The sequence below is a fragment of the Delphinapterus leucas genome, chromosome 15, assembly GCF_059928025.1.
Source record: "Delphinapterus leucas isolate spDelLeu-1000000601 "Yukka" chromosome 15, BTC_Dleu_Yukka2, whole genome shotgun sequence".
Classification (NCBI taxonomy): domain Eukaryota; kingdom Metazoa; phylum Chordata; class Mammalia; order Artiodactyla; family Monodontidae; genus Delphinapterus; species Delphinapterus leucas.
This window is the reverse complement of record NC_143143.1, coordinates 21,603,604-21,618,854: the sequence shown is the minus strand read 5'-3', so window position 1 is coordinate 21,618,854 and position 15,251 is coordinate 21,603,604. Positions and strand designations below refer to the sequence as shown.

The 15,251-nt window shown below is 48.7% G+C and overlaps 1 protein-coding gene across 1 annotated transcript in view; it reads left to right on the top strand.

The window, feature by feature from the left end:
- The first annotated feature begins 5,625 nt into the window (after positions 1–5,625).
- The window catches only part of EEF2K (eukaryotic elongation factor 2 kinase), a 60,547-nt gene continuing 50,921 nt past the window's right edge, over positions 5,626–15,251 (top strand). Inside the window, exon 1 of the mRNA XM_022588574.3 lies at positions 5,626–5,998. The gene's annotated coding sequence lies outside the window, so the exon portion shown is untranslated. The remainder of the gene's footprint in view (positions 5,999–15,251) is intronic.

Below are 15,251 nucleotides of genomic sequence, written 5' to 3'. Positions count from 1 at the left end.
AGCAGGCCTGTCTCCCTGCAGACTTCTGCAGTAGTGCTGACTGGGCTTTCCTGGTGATTTATGCCTTAAGGTTGAGGCTGGGAGGGCAGTTCCTATGCAAAACCTAGGCCCAGGCAGGCAAGGGTGGGGAGGCTACAGAAACCAGGGCATCTAGGCTCTGTTTAGTTTTTGTTCTTTTCTTTTTCTTTTTAAGTAACAGTTAAAAATAACTTTTGCTAAAATAATAAATACATGTTCCTTGTTGAAACTCCAAGCTAAGAAAGAAAAGCACAAATAAGAGAATAAAATCACCTTTAATTTCTCCACCCAGTTAAGCTCTGTCAACACTTTGGTAAAGGAAGGTGCTTCTTTGTCTTTTTAGATTTGAAATATAATGTAATGCATGCTCATTGTAAATTTTTTTTTCAAATGTCAAACCTTCTGGATAAAGTTAAAGGGAGGTTCTCTTCCTCACCACCTTCCTCCTTCACAGCTGAATCCCACAACTCATTATAATGAGTAACAGTTTAGCTGTATCCTTCCAGATCTTTCCCTATGCAGACGTAGGGGCAACTAGAGGCCCACACATACCCCACCCTAATCCTGGGGTTTGCCTTGTGCAAGAGAAAGGAAGAAAGACACTATCCAAAAGACGGAAGAGTGGTCATTTCATTGCTTCTGTGAGTCTTTCTGTAGCTACAGGTGGGTCATTGAATGGCCCTGTGATGGCTTTGTGCCCAGTAGGCCCTGGACCTCCTGAGCCAAGGAGCCAAGGAGGACTTTCAAGGACTTTTTTTTTTTTTTTAAAACATCTTTATTGCAGTATAATTGCTTTACAATAGTGTGTTAGTTTCTGCTCTATAAAAAAGTGAATCAGCTATACACATACACACGTTCCCATACAAGGACTTCTTTTAAAGCTTCTGCTTAAAAACATCCCACTGTGGTTCCCAGGGATCGAGGGGGATGCAGGGGATGAATAGGTGAAACACAGGATTTTTAAGGTAGTGGGACTGCTGTGTATGTTACTGTAACAGTTGATGCATATTATTATAAGTTAGGTCAAACCCACAGAATGTACACCACCAAGAGTGAACTTTTTTTTTTTTTTTTTTGCGGTACGCGGGCCTTTCACTGGTGTGGCCTCTCCCGTTGCGGAGCATAGGCTCCGGACGTGCAGGCTCAGCAGCCATGGCTCACAGGCCTAGCCGCTCCGCGGCATGTGGGATCCTCCTGGACTGGGGCACGAACCCGTGTCCGCTGTATCGGCAGGCGGACTCTCAACCACTGTGCCACCAGGGAAGCCCAAAAGTGAACTTTAATATAAACTGTGGACTCTAGGTGATTATGATGTGTCAGTGTAGGTTTGTTAATTGTAACCCATGCACTACTCTGGTGGGAGATGTTGATCATGGGGGAGGCTATTCTTGTGTGGAGGCAGGAAGGATATGGGAAATCTCCAAACCTTCCACTGAACTCTGCTGTGAACCTAAAACTACCTTAAACTCCCATGGACACGGCTTCCTGTGGACAGGGAATCTGAGCAGGTAGCACTTGAGAAGCCTTTCATTCCCATGGCATATGTGTCTAGAGCAGTTCTCCAGCCCTCCCTGAGCCCGTGGAAGGATTGCAGCCATCCCTTGAAGCTGGGAGCAGCCACATACCTAGATTGGGCTAGAGCACCATTCCTGGTGACCTCTCTTCTGCTGCCACACCCTGAAGCACCGTGAGGATACCAGGAGCCCTTTTCTGAGGGTAACAGCTTTATCGTGATTTAATTCACATACCATACAAGACACCCCTTTAAAGTGTACAGTTCATTGTTTTTTAGTATCTTCACAGAATTATGCAGCCCTCCTCACAATCAATTTTAGAATATCTTCATCCCCCCAAAAAGGAATACCATACCTTTAGTAGTCACTCTCCATTACCCCCAGACTCCCTTCCTAGCTGTGGGCCACCACTAATCTACTTTCTGTCTCTAAGGATTTCCCTATTCTGGACATTTCATATAAATGAAATCATATAATCTGTTGCCTTTTGTGTCTGGCTCCTTTCACTTAACATACCGTTTTTAAGGTTTATCCATGTTTTAGCATTTATCAGTGCTTCATTCCTTTTTATTGCTGAGTAATATTCCGTTGTATGGGTATAATGCATTTTAATTATCCATTTATCAGTTGATGGATATTTGGGGTTTTTTCGCCTTTTGCCTATTATGAATAATGCTGCTATGAACATTTGTGCATATGTTTTTGTGCAGACATGTTTTCATTTCTCTTGGATATATACCTGGGAGTGGGATTGCTAGGTTGTATGGTAACCCCATGTTTAAGTTTTTGAGAAACCACCAAACTGTTTTCCATTTTCCATTGCTGCTTGCAGTGTATGAGTGTTCCAATTTCTCCACACTCTTGCCAATACTTGTTATTATCTGACTTTTGATCATAGCCATCCTAGTGGATGTAGTTTTGATTTGCATTTTTTAATGACTAATAATGTTGAGTATCTTTTCATGTGCTTATTGGCCATTTATATATCTTCTTTGGAGAACTGTCTGTTCAAATCTTTAGCCCATTTTGAAATTGAGTTATCTTTTTATTATTTGAGTTATAAGAGCTCTCTATATTTTGTAAATATTAAAATGGAAAAGAATGTGAGAAAGAATATATATATATATCTTTGCTGCACACCCAAAACTAACACAACTGTTACAGAAGGTGCACACAAAGTGATTCAGTTATACATATGCATATATATTACTTTTCTGATTCTTTTCCATTATAGGTTATTACAAGATGCCGAATATAGTTCTGTGTGCTATACAGTAGGTCCTTGCTGTTTATCTATTTTATATATAGTAGTGTGTATCTTTTTAATCCCAAAGTCCTAATTTTTCCCTTCCCCCCTTTCCCCTTTGGTAACCTTAAGTTTGTTTTCTATGTCTGTGAGTATATTTCTGTTTTGTAAATAAGTTCATTTCTATCATTGTTTTTTACATTCCACATATAAGTGATATCATATGATGTTTGTCTTTGTCTGACTTACTTCACTTAGTATTATAATCTCTAGGTCCATCCATATTGCTGCAAATGGTGTTATTTCATTATTTTTTATGGCTGAGTAATATTCCATTTTATATATATATATATATATATATATATACACACACACACATATATGTATATATGTATACCACATCTTCTTTATCCATTCATCTGCTGATAGACATTTAGGTTGCTTCCAAGAGATTCTCTTTTTAAATGGTTTCTATAAAAGAACCAGATTAGTATCTCATTGGCTTGGCTTTGGTTACATACTCACCCCAGCACCAATGAATGGGGCAAAAGGGATGGAATATGCTGATTGGCCAGGTCTAATCATATGTCCAATCTTAGAGCAGGAAGAGTGTGGAGGGCAGTTTTCATGAACTGAGAATAAGGTGGACTGGCTCCTTGAAGACAAATCAAGATGCTTATGCACAGAAGAGATTAAAGAGGAAAGGAGAAGCTAAATAACTTGCGCAGGGTCACAGAGCTATAAGTAGAACAGTCGTTTTTTTTTTTGTCTGGCTTTGGGCTTGGACAGACTAGCTCAGACTCTTTGTCCTTGCCCAACTTTCCCACGGTCAAAATTTCAGGTGCAATTTTGTTTTTTGCCAAAAGCCAGAGGAGTTTTCTCAAGGTGACTAAAGGAGCCAATACTTCAAACCAAAATGATTATATCTTCTAGATCCTGTATTGATATTTTCTGAAACTTGTAGTACAGAGGCCAAAAAGTTAAAACACTCAATGATGGGTTTCAGGACTATTTCTTTTTTTTCATTCCCCTCACCACCTTATGAGATGCTGCCTGAATGTCACCCACTCCCCAAGCCTCATAAACTTGAACCTTCTCCCTGCAGGGGCCATTGCAGCTGGTAAGCTGAAGGACTTCACTCTCCCAACGGGATCTGAATTTTTAGGGGCCACAAAAACTGAAGAGGCAAGGCTTATAGACAGGACATTAAAGGGGTCAGTATATACCTAGACCTGGGTCAAATTCTGCAACTTACTATGTAAACTTGGGAGAGTCACTTAACCGGCCTCCTTCTTTCTGTGTATGAAGTGAGGAGAGTAAGAGGGTTGGGATGAGAATTAAAAGAGATAATGTCTGTAAAGCAGTTACCACAGTACCTGACACAAAATAAATGCCCTGTAAATATCAGCTTTTACCACAACCCCAAAAAGGCTCATCAAAGAAGGCATTACAAGCGACAGGTGGCCCTTGACCACAGGGGTGGTCAACATGTTTACAACCTAGTGTTGAGTAGAAAGGAGAAATAGATGAGTCCACTCTTGTTAGGAAAAATGTATGTATTCCCATATGCATACCCAGATAACCATGTCTGTCTCTGGCCTGCCTGCACACACCTGTTTCTCTGTGTTTGCCTGGGGCTCACCTGGACACTCAGCCCTCCCTCCAGTTCCGTGGGAGAACTTGGTCACATACACCATTCCAGTCCAAGGAGGCTTTGACTGAAGAACTCTTTGGGGCAGAGGTAAGTGGTTAGGTCACAAACCCCACCACGAACTATTTAAACAGCCCCCACTAGACATCGCCCTACTGGAAGCCTTTCCTTTCCTCATCCTTCCCACAGCCCCTGGCAGCCCCTGCCTGGCTCCTGCACTCCTCTCACCTGCGGGGGTCCTTCAAATTCCTCTCCCCTTTTTTACTACACAGAGTGACTCAGCAGACCCCAAACCAGCAGGAGCCCTGTAATATAGATACATGCTCTTTGCCAAGAGGAAGGAGCCACCTTGTAAATCTTCTGGGCAAGTGTATCTCTATAAGCCTCAGTTTTATGATCTGTGAAGTAGCGGTACTAGCGTTGGTGTGAAGATGGAATGCGATAAATAGCTTGATAAATATTACTGTTATTACTTACATCTTTCATTTATTTATTTTTTGGCCACACCGCACTGACTGCCAGGTAAGTCCCTTACTTTTATTTCTAAAATAAGAGTTGTGACATTTTTAAAATTTCACTAGAAAAAATATCTGGAAGAATATAATATGAACATGTTCACAGTAGTTATCACTAGTTTTATTTCCTTTTCTCCTTTATACCTTCCATATTTAGTCATTCATTTTACAGGTATTTATTAAAGCACTTACTATGTGCCAGGCTGTGCGCTGAGTTAAGAATACAGCAACGTATTACACAAATAATTGCCACAGTCATAAGTGCCTGTTTTCACAAAGCAGAAATCCGGAGGGGGAAAAAAAAGCAATTTCTGATAAAAATATTGCAAGGTTATGCATAGCGACGTACAATGAGATCCGATCACTACTGATTTTGGAAAGGACTCGAATACAGGAACTAGGCGGGCATCGGATGGAGAATGGGAAGGTGCGGTGGGCGAGGGACGGGTTAGCTGCCCCCTTTCAAATTACCCGCTGGGAGGGCGCCCCCTTCGCTGGTAGGTGCCAGGCCGGCCCCACGCGTTAGATCCGGACGCTGTGTATTCAGCCGGCTGGGGAGTCGCAGACGCAGCGCCGGGAGATCCAAGCGACGGCTGCAGGAGCGGTGATAGTCATTACCCGCGGCCACGTGAGCGCCGCGCCGAGCTTACGCCCGCCCGCCCGCGGCCCCGCCCCTGCCCGCAGTCTCCTGCCCCTGCCCCAGCCCCAGCCCCAGCTCGGCGAGTGTCCGGATACGCCGCCCGAACGCCGCGCGCTGCAGCTGCCCCAGCCCAGCCGACGGTCGCCGGCGCCCTTGCCCTTGCCCTTGGAACGCGCCCCCAGCGCCCCGGGATCGTTCCAGCGGCTCCGTGCGCCCCTCGCGCCCCGGGATCGTTCCGGCGGCCGCCGCTGCCTCCCCGGAGCGCCAGCCCGCGCTCCCCGCTCGCTGCTCCCCGGCACTCTCGGGGGGCCCGCCCGCCCTGCACCCTGGAGCACCGGGCCTCGAGCCTCTGCCAGCTCCTCTGGATCCTCGCGGCCGTGGGCAGCGGCTGCCGTGCCTCTCCGCCCGAGACAGGTAGGTAGGGCGGCGGTTGGCCTGGGGGGCCGGGATCCGGCGCTGCAAGCCTGTGCTCCCCGGTGCAGCCGGCGCCCGGAGCGCGGAGCGTCTGGGGCTTAAAAGTGGGGCCCCAGGCGGAAGGAGAGTGTGGGGGTTAAGCTCCTCGGGTTTCAGTGTCTGCTTCTGTAAAATGGGGGAGCCGTGCCGATTATCGACAGTGTCTATTGGTAAAATACTTGGCACGTGACGGTCGGGGAGAGGCAGCTTGGGGCCTCCGCCCGCGGCTCCTGGAGGCCCGCAGAGGGTGGGGGCAGCGCTGCCTTTCTTCCCCTGCAGGGCCTGCATCCCCCACCCCGGCCCCTGAACGAGAGGCCCAAGTTCCGGGAACCTCGAGGACCGTGTAGACGCGCCCTTGCTGCATTGTTGACTGCAGGAGTTCGGGTGTTGGCAGGCTCCGTGGACCTGTGCGCCAAGGGGCCGGGCGTTAATATGCGTGTGGCGGGGCTGGGGCCTACCGGGTGAGTCCCGGCCTAGATTCGCCGCACCCGCCTGGGGGATTGCGTGCGGGAAACCGGCCCAGCTGCGCCCCGCGTGAGACAAATGGGCTGCTGGCAGGGGGGCGCTTCTCCGTCTGCCTTGTGGGGACGCTCTATGGGAGCCTGACTTCTGGGTCCTCGGCCCTGGAAGCTGCCTGCCTTGGGGCAGCTCAGCCAGGAAATTGTCTACCCCTCTGATTTTACAGAGGAGGAGACAGATCCAGAGTGGTCTACCGGCAGATACTAATAAGCAAGATGGACTAAGTTTGGGACTACAGAGCAAGCAGGTGGAGCTGATAATGCCCACTCGGGGGTGGGGGGTGGGGGGGACGGAGGGTTATTGGAGAAGGCTTCCTGGAGGAGGTGATGGAAAGGATGCCAGTGGTAGGAGGTAGGGTTTAGGAGATAGAGTTTGGCAGGCGTCATCCTTCTCTGTGGCCTCCACAGCACCCTACTACGGTCATTGTTTGGTCGATGCATTTATTCAGCAAATACAATAAAGCTGCTTGATGACGGGAAATTAGATGTAACATGGTTGAGACTGCCATCCTCCCTCCTCTCCTGTTCTTAAAGAGGGTGTGTCGGCTGGGATCCCAAGTTCTTATCTTTTGCAGGGGGCGGGGAAGCAGGAAGTCAGGGCCTGACCATCCCTTGAAATGGTTTCAGTTTACATATGATCACTTGTGTATGTTCTGTGATTTGCGGTGGGTATTGTGTGTGTGTGTGTGTGTGTGTGTGTGCTTTTGGTGACAGAACAGTACTTTCTGGCCGACTACTAAGGATATATCACTGATATGATTTTAAAACATTTTTAATGAATTATGTGGCAGAGATGGCTATTGGTCACCCATGTCCTCTTCTTCTTGGGGTATCACCTGGATATATTTCCTGGGCTCCCTTACAGTTTGGTGGGCCACATGACTGAGTTTTGGCTGATGGAATGTGAGCAGAAAGAGTGTGTGCCCCCGTCAAGCTTGGACCCTAAAAACCTCCCCACTTTCCTCATTTACCAGCAGAGTTGAGAGGACTCTGAGGGCCCGGAGAAGGGCAGAGCCACAAGCTGGAGGGAGCCTGGGCCTCTGAATGACTGTGGAGCAGAGCCTCTCCTTTCCCCCTCTCTGGTGGTCTGTGGCTGTCCACTGAAGAGTATGGGGCTCCAGGAAGCTCTTTGGAAGGTCTTTGGGTATGAAAGAGGCTTGCTGGCTGTGGCCTTCCCCTCAGGGTGATCTAACTGGGCTGTTCCACAGGGGAAGGGTATCTTTAGGCCTTTTTTCTCACACTGGTCAGATTCCCCAAAGAAGTCTTGTCCAGTCTTTGGCAGGATTGGCATCCAGTTGCCAGGACACTGAGAGCAGTGTGGAAGAAAGCTGAGGGTCACCAGCAGAAACTTGGATTTGTTCAAGCTCATTCTCTAGGATTTACTCTTTCTGGCCCTGTTCCTAAAGCTGATACAGGAAAAGTTGATGAGCGGGACTGCATTCAAAGTAATAGTGGCTGGCTGGACTGATTAAAAAATAAACATTTCTGTGTTGGGGAGATCAGTTTTGCTGACCAAGAAACTGCAGACTTAATCCCCGTGAACTGAGAATGTTCTAGAAGAAAGTGGTTATAGTGACCACCACAGGATAAAAGTAGCTTGGATTAAACTCTTGCAGGCAAGGCTGATGGGCACAAGAAGAAGGCTTCAAATGAAGGAAGGAGTGAGTCACTAACAGGCTGATGACGAAGTAGAAGATGACATTCTCTGGGTCCCCAAAGTCCCAGGGCTGTGGAACACCCAGAGAAGCATTTCAGAGGGCTGGAAAGTCAGAGGGCGGCCATTGTTCCGTTCTCCAGCTGTGATGCTTTCTAGACCTGGCAAGGACCCCACAGGGTGTGGCTGAAAGGCAGGAGGCTCAGCTGGAGACCATTCTCTCCACCATTGGTTCTTGAACTTTAGTGAACATTGATACCACCTGGAGGGCTTGTTTAACCATGGCTTGCTGGGCCCACCCCCAGAGTTTTCTTTAGCAGGACTGGAGTGAGGCCCCAGAATTTGCACATGTGACAAGTTTTCAGGTGAGGCTGCTCCTGCTGCTAGTGGTCCAAGGATCACACTTTAAAAGTGGTTTAGCAGGGCTTCCCTGGTGGCACGGTGGTTGAGAGTCCGCCTGCCGATGCTAGGGGACACGGGTTCGTGCCCCGGTCCGGGAGGATCCCACATGTTGCGGAGCGGCTGGGCCCGTGAGCCATGGTCGCTGAGCCTGCGTGTCCGGAGCCTGTGCTCCGCGTTGGGAGAGGCCACGGCAGTGAGAGGCCCGCGTACTAGAAAAAAAAAAACCCCCAAAAAAGTGGTTTAGCAAGTGATGGCTGAGTGAAGCCCTGGATAGACCTGCACTGGCTTCAGACCCACCTCCCCCACCTTCTAGCCATGTGATTTGGGGCAAGTCACTTAACTTCTCTGTTCCTCAGTTTCCTCATCTGTAGGATGGAGCCAGTGGTGCGTACCTCCTGGGGTTCAGGGGAGGCTTCCTGGAGGAGGTGACATCTATCTAACCTGAGACCTGAGGGATGAGCAGAGTTGGCCAGGGGACAGGTAGGGAGAGCAGGCTAGAGCATGTGCCAAGCAGATGGCACAGTGTGGGCGAGCCAAGGGAGGGGGCAACGCTTGGCCTCCAAGGAGCTGAGAAGAGTGATGGAGTAAGAGCTTTATAAGTGGTGCTGAAATGCTATGAATCTGTTCTGGGCTACATGTCTCAGGGCCGGATTGCAGTGGAGGGGAGGCTGACCAGGTCATGGAAAATGGGCCTTGGGGATGGGAGGGCCTGAAAGCAGTGCAGGTTACTTCTGTCCACATCCCATTGGCTCAAATGTAGTCGCATGGCCCCACCTAGATGCAAAAGGATTTGGGCAGGGGAGAACAGATCCATAGTGGACAGTTGGCTTCTGTGCCACAGACCAGTTCTCTCACCTCTTCTTCGCCTTGCTCACTCTGCCCCACTTTGGTGGATGAGTTTTTTTTTTATAGATGAGGAAACTGAGGTTCAGAGAGGTTAGGTAATTTGCCCAACATCACTCAACTAGTGGCAGAGCCGGGATTTGAACACAGATCTGTTCATCCCAAAAGACTTGTTGGGCCCGATCCTGTTCTTGGCTGCCTTTTGAGGGCCTCCCCATGACCCAGGCTTTCCCACTCGGGATCTCAGCTGCGTCTCTGGGCTAAGTAACCCCCAGATGCCTTGTAATTCTAACCCGATAGTCCCTCCATTCCTCCATGCCTACAATGCTCATTATACCCGCAGAAGTTGCCCACTTTTGTTCAGTTATTCATTCATGCAGCCTGCGTTTACAGGGAACCTAGTGTGTGCCAGGCATTGTGCTCTGGGCTGGTAGCTAGAAGGACTGAGACACGGCCCCTTTTGTTCCAGACGCTCTCGTGGTCTGGCCACCAAGAGGCTGTGTAAACACAGAGTTGCCCTGAGAAGTCAGACACACTGTCTCTCTGGTCTGACCCACCAGGAGGACAGAGTATCCTGGGAACATGAGAAGGGTGCAAACGATTAAAAATTAAAATTCAAGCCTTCTTGTGCATTTTGTCAATTGAAGCTGTAATTATATTATTGTGCTTTGTATTCTAAAATGTATTTTTCTGATTTTTAAAACAGTAAAGTAGCCTTTGCACCTTAACAGTTTTATATGAATGAAGGACAGTGAATTGCAACGGTGAGCTTTAGCAGAGTCAATGTGGACTTGCCTCTCTGGGTCCAGCTGCGGGTTGCTGTTCTCATCTTTCTCATCAGCGAGTAAGCTAATTCCTCTGTCTCTGGTATGCGTGGAGGTGTGTTTTTAAAGAGGAGATGAGGGAGGGTGGATCGGGGGAAGTCTCCTTGGAATCCACCAGAGTCATTCTAGAGCAGGGTTTCTCAGCCTCAGCACTACTGACAGTTTGGCTGCACAGTTCTTTGTCGTGGGGTGCTGTGCTGTGCATTGTAGGACGCTGGCAGCATCCCTGGCCTCTACCCACTAGATGCCGGTTGCACTCCCAGAGGTGTGACAACGAAAGGTGTCTCCAGACATTGCCAAGTGTCCCCTGAGGGGGCAAAATTACCCTGCTGTTCTGGACTGTATTTGTTTCCTACTGCCACTGTAACAAATTACCACACGTTTAGTGGCTTAAAACAACACGAATTTCTTTTCTTACGGTACTGGAGATGAGAAGTTCAAAAGCCAAGGTGTCAGCAGGGCCATGTTCTTTCTGAAGGCTGTAGGGAAAATCTGTTGCCATGCTTTTCCAGTTTCTGTAGGCCACCTGCATTCCTTGACTCGTGGCCCCTTCCTCCGTCTTCAAGGCCAGCTGCATAGCATCTTCAAGATTTCTCTATGACCCCTGCTTCCATTGTCACATCTCTTCCTCTGACTCTGACCCTCCTGCCTCCTTTTTATAAGGAATCACTGGATAATCCAGGATACTGTCCCATTTCAAGATCCTTAATCACACCTGCAAAGTCACTTTTGCCACATAAGGGAACATATTCACAGGCTTTGGGAATTACGATGTGGGCATCTATGGAGGGGCATTATTCTGCCCATGACATAGACTGTTGGGTCTCTGGCTATGATGGAAATGCTTACGGAGGGCCTGGGGGGAGGGAAGTGACTTAGGAATTGGGGAGTGGGGTATGGTCAGAGCGTAATAGCAGCTGGTGCTTTTGAGGACAGTTCTCTGTCAGGCACCATGGGCCTGATCTCACTAACAGCTCCAGGGGTTAGCTGTCCCCTGTTTCACAGACCGGAAACCACCCAGAGAAGGCTTTCCGGAGGGGGTAAAAATTTGAGCTGGATTTTGAAGGGAACAGAGGGGTTTGGCAGCAGGTGGGAGAGGCATTCCAGAAAGAGTGTCCTTAGGGTGCAGGGGCAGGGAAGTGAGAACTTGGTTGGGAATGGGGACTGGTTCTTGGGTGGGGACATCTGTAAATCAGTCCTTTTTCTCTGACATGAACTGTATTATTTCTTGAAATAGTTTTAATAAATGTTTATTCATGAGCACCCACCACATCCTGGGGGTATGTATGTTAATAAGTCACTGACCTGAACTCTTAGCTGGAGGCTTGACTTAGTAACTCCTGATGTCACACCTTGTTACCCTCCCCACCGGCAGCAAATTAATGAAACTCAGCCTGGAAAGGTATTTGATTAGCACTTTATGAGCCCTGCTCAGTGCCGGGCGCCGTGCAGGTAGAGACTCAAGGAAGTCCCAGCCTGCCACATGGAGTCTGTTGTTTCAGGCTCCTAGCTGGGTAGCCAGGATTCAAACTGGGCCCTGTGACCACAGAACACCGTGTCTCGGGCACTACACTGAGCTTTGGTTTTTGTTTCTTTTATTTTCACTAACTTTTTTTTTTAATTGGTGTATAGCTGATTTACAATATTATAGTAGGTTCAGGTGTACAGCATAGCGATTCAGTGTTTTTATAGATTATACTCTATTAAAAGTTATTACAAGATAATGGCTGTAATTCCCTGTTCTATAAATATATCCTTGTTGCTTATTTATTTTATACATAGTAGCTCATATATCTTAACTTGCCCCTCCCTTTATCCCTGTCCACACTACTTTTGGTTTCTGTATCTATGAGTCCCAGGCATGTTTGGATTCAGAATCTCAAATGATGTCATCACGGTTCATTTTTCTCTTCATCTCTTGTTCTGCTCTTCACCAAAAGTCAGCTTTGTTCTCTGGTGGCCTCAGCCCCTGTCTCAGATTAACATCCTGCAGGAAAGGACTGACCTTCTCTTCCAGTTGCTCAAGCTAAAGCCCCAGGCTTACCTGAGATTAGGCCATAGTGGTTTGACTTGAGTCACATGCCCATCTCTGAGCCAATCACTATGGCCAGGTGCCCAGTGCTGTGATTGGCTTAGTGGGGTCATGTGACACAGCCCGTTACCTGGGGGTGGATCCCCAACCCCAACCCCAACCGCATGACTGGAGAGTGGGGGAGAAGCAGATCCCCAAACAGAAACAGGTGCGTGACACGAGGTGGTCCATAAGTCACCCGGTCCATTGTGGTTACGGTTGAAGACCATTGAGTTCTGCCGTGCTGGCCATATACTAGTGTGTGTACTGGTGGCCCAGCACAGCCCCTGTTGGCTCTGGGGTGCTGGCTCCCAGGAGTGGTGGGTGGGAGATTCCAGATCATTTCTACATCAGGAAGGCAGCTCCTGGGGCTGAGGGGAGCCCCAAGAAGGGCCGGTGGTCACTGTGGCTTGGCCCACAGGCCTTGACCTAGGCACTGCAATCATCGTTTCGCGCCCCAGTGGCTGTCGGAGAAGCCCTTTACAGCAGGACGCAGTGAGAGCAGTGGTTCAGTGGCCAGAGCCGAAGACAGCCTGTTCCCTGAGGACCCCTGAAGAAGCTTGGCTCGGCTGCTAACCGGGCGTCCAGGTCACCAGCCTGGCTGGGACCCAGGATTCAGCCCCCTTTATTGATGGTACTAAAAATGATGATCATAATTATAGTCTTAGTGCTTGTTCTGTGCTAGCACTGTCAGGTTAGTGGGGTGGGTACAACTCTGCATCCCAGGTTATAATGCGGAACCCGAGGCCAAGAGGTTAAAGTCACACACCTAGTAAGTGGCAGAGTTGGGGCTTGAACTTGGGTCTGACTCAGAACTCTGCTCAGCTGCCTCTCCATAGAAATATCTTCCCCGGATGTGTCAGGGCCTGGGAGGGGAAGATGCGGATGCCTGAGTGAGGGCAGAGGAGAGCTCCTCGAGAATCCTGATGTCTTGGGAACTGGGGTTCTGCTCCTGGTCTCAGTCTCTCTGCTCACAGAGAGGCCCTCTGTGGGCCGAGCAAAGCCCAGGTTAGATGGAGATTCCTAAGAGGCTGGTATTGGAACAGGCATCATGGGGCCGAGTTATGCGCCAGTGAGGGCTCCTTGCCTGTCTAGGGGAATCCACCATCCTCCAGGTGTCCGGTCTTTATGGGCAGATGTGGAAGCAGCTACAAGTTAGGTCTCTGGATTGAGACCACAGTCTTCCTAGGCTGACGTGCCCAGGCATCGACTTGTCGTAAGAGACATGATGTGACTTTTTATGACATGGGAGAGAAGGGGCACTGGACCAGATAGAATTAGCAAGTAGTAGGAAAAAAAAGAAAATTATCGTCTATTGTGTAAGTTTAGATAGCAAACTCTGAAGATTGTGAGTCCAGGGTAATCATGGTGCCCCATGATGTGAGGTCATGCTGCCCCAGGCTCTCTCTGTTTCATGGCTCTGCCATCCTCGGCACACGGCTTCCTTCTCATGAATAAATTTCGCTGCTTGAGCTCCAGCCATCACACCAGCATTCCAGCCAGCAGGAAGGAGAGAGAGCAGAAGGGTACACTCCCTCTTTGGAAAAACCATTCCCTAGATAAACAACAAGGTCCTACTGTGTAGCACAGGGAACTATATTCAATATCCTGCGATAAGCCATAATGGAAAAGCATATGAAAGAGAACGTATGTGTAGGTATAACTGAGTCACTTTGCTGTACAGCAGAAATTAACACAACGTTGTAAATCAACTACACTTGAATAAAATAAATTGAAAAAAAAAAAAACAACCCTTCCTAAAGTTGCATAGAACCCTTCTGCTCATATCCTCTTGGCCAGAACTGGGTCACATGGTCACGCCTAATTGCAAAGTAATCTGGGAAACGTAGACCTTATTATGAGTGGCCGCATGCTTAGCTAAAAAGCAGTGGTTCTGTTATTAATAAGGAGAGAATAGCTGTCGGGGGACAGTTAGCAGGCATTGCCACAGCTGCCTTTTCAAAGCAAATGTATGACAACTGAAAAGCCATGAAACAGATCCCCTCACTCAGTTCTGGAAAACATATCAAGTGCCCGCCGAGTACGAGGCACTGTGCCAACTAGGGTCACAGCTGCTTGTCTGCAGCTCATTTTGTTTCCCAGGGCCCAGGAAAATGTCAGGTCTGTGGTGGGACGTGGCCAAGGGCTGGGATTCTGGTCCTAATTCCCCTGTGAACTCCTGTGGAGCCTCAGTCAGGCCACTTTCCCACTCAGCTCCCCTCACAAATGGGGAAGTTGGCAAGATGAACTAATTTAGTCAAGGTGTCACCAGTAGCACAGCTAGGATTTGCACCCTTTGGCAGCCTGGCTCCTGAGCCCGGGCTCTTAACTGCTGGGCAACACTGCCTGGAGCTCCGTAGCTGAGGCTGTGGCTCCGGCCCCTCCCCTGGCACCAGCGCAGCCCCACAGGCCAGTAACCTGGCTGGGCTGCTGGCAGCTCCAGGCAACCGTGTCTCTTGGTCAGCAGGGACTCTGGCCAGGGGCTGACCAGGGCAGAGGAGGCATTGGGGCTGGGAGCGGCGGAGGGTGGGGAGAAGTGGGCACAGGGCCCGGGGACGATTTTGGTAACAAGCAAGATCAGGTGGCTTTGGCATCGGATCCAGGCAATGACTGTATTGCCCAAAGGGTCAGAAGCAAACTCAGAGGTTGACACCCAGAGCAGCGATTTTCAAACTGAGTTGAATAATCAGTGTGGGTGGTGCATTAAAGATAAAGAGTAAAAAAGAAAGAAAAACAAGTAGAATCGAAAATAGCAGAGGGCATTGTACAAAGTAAGGCTAAGTGCAGTTTCCTGAAATTTTAACTTACATTTTGTAGGTGGGTACTGGGTTAGGATATAAATATATTTCTTGCTCTGATGACTGTCAAGAAAATGCTGAAGCCTCAGGTCTAGAAAACTGCC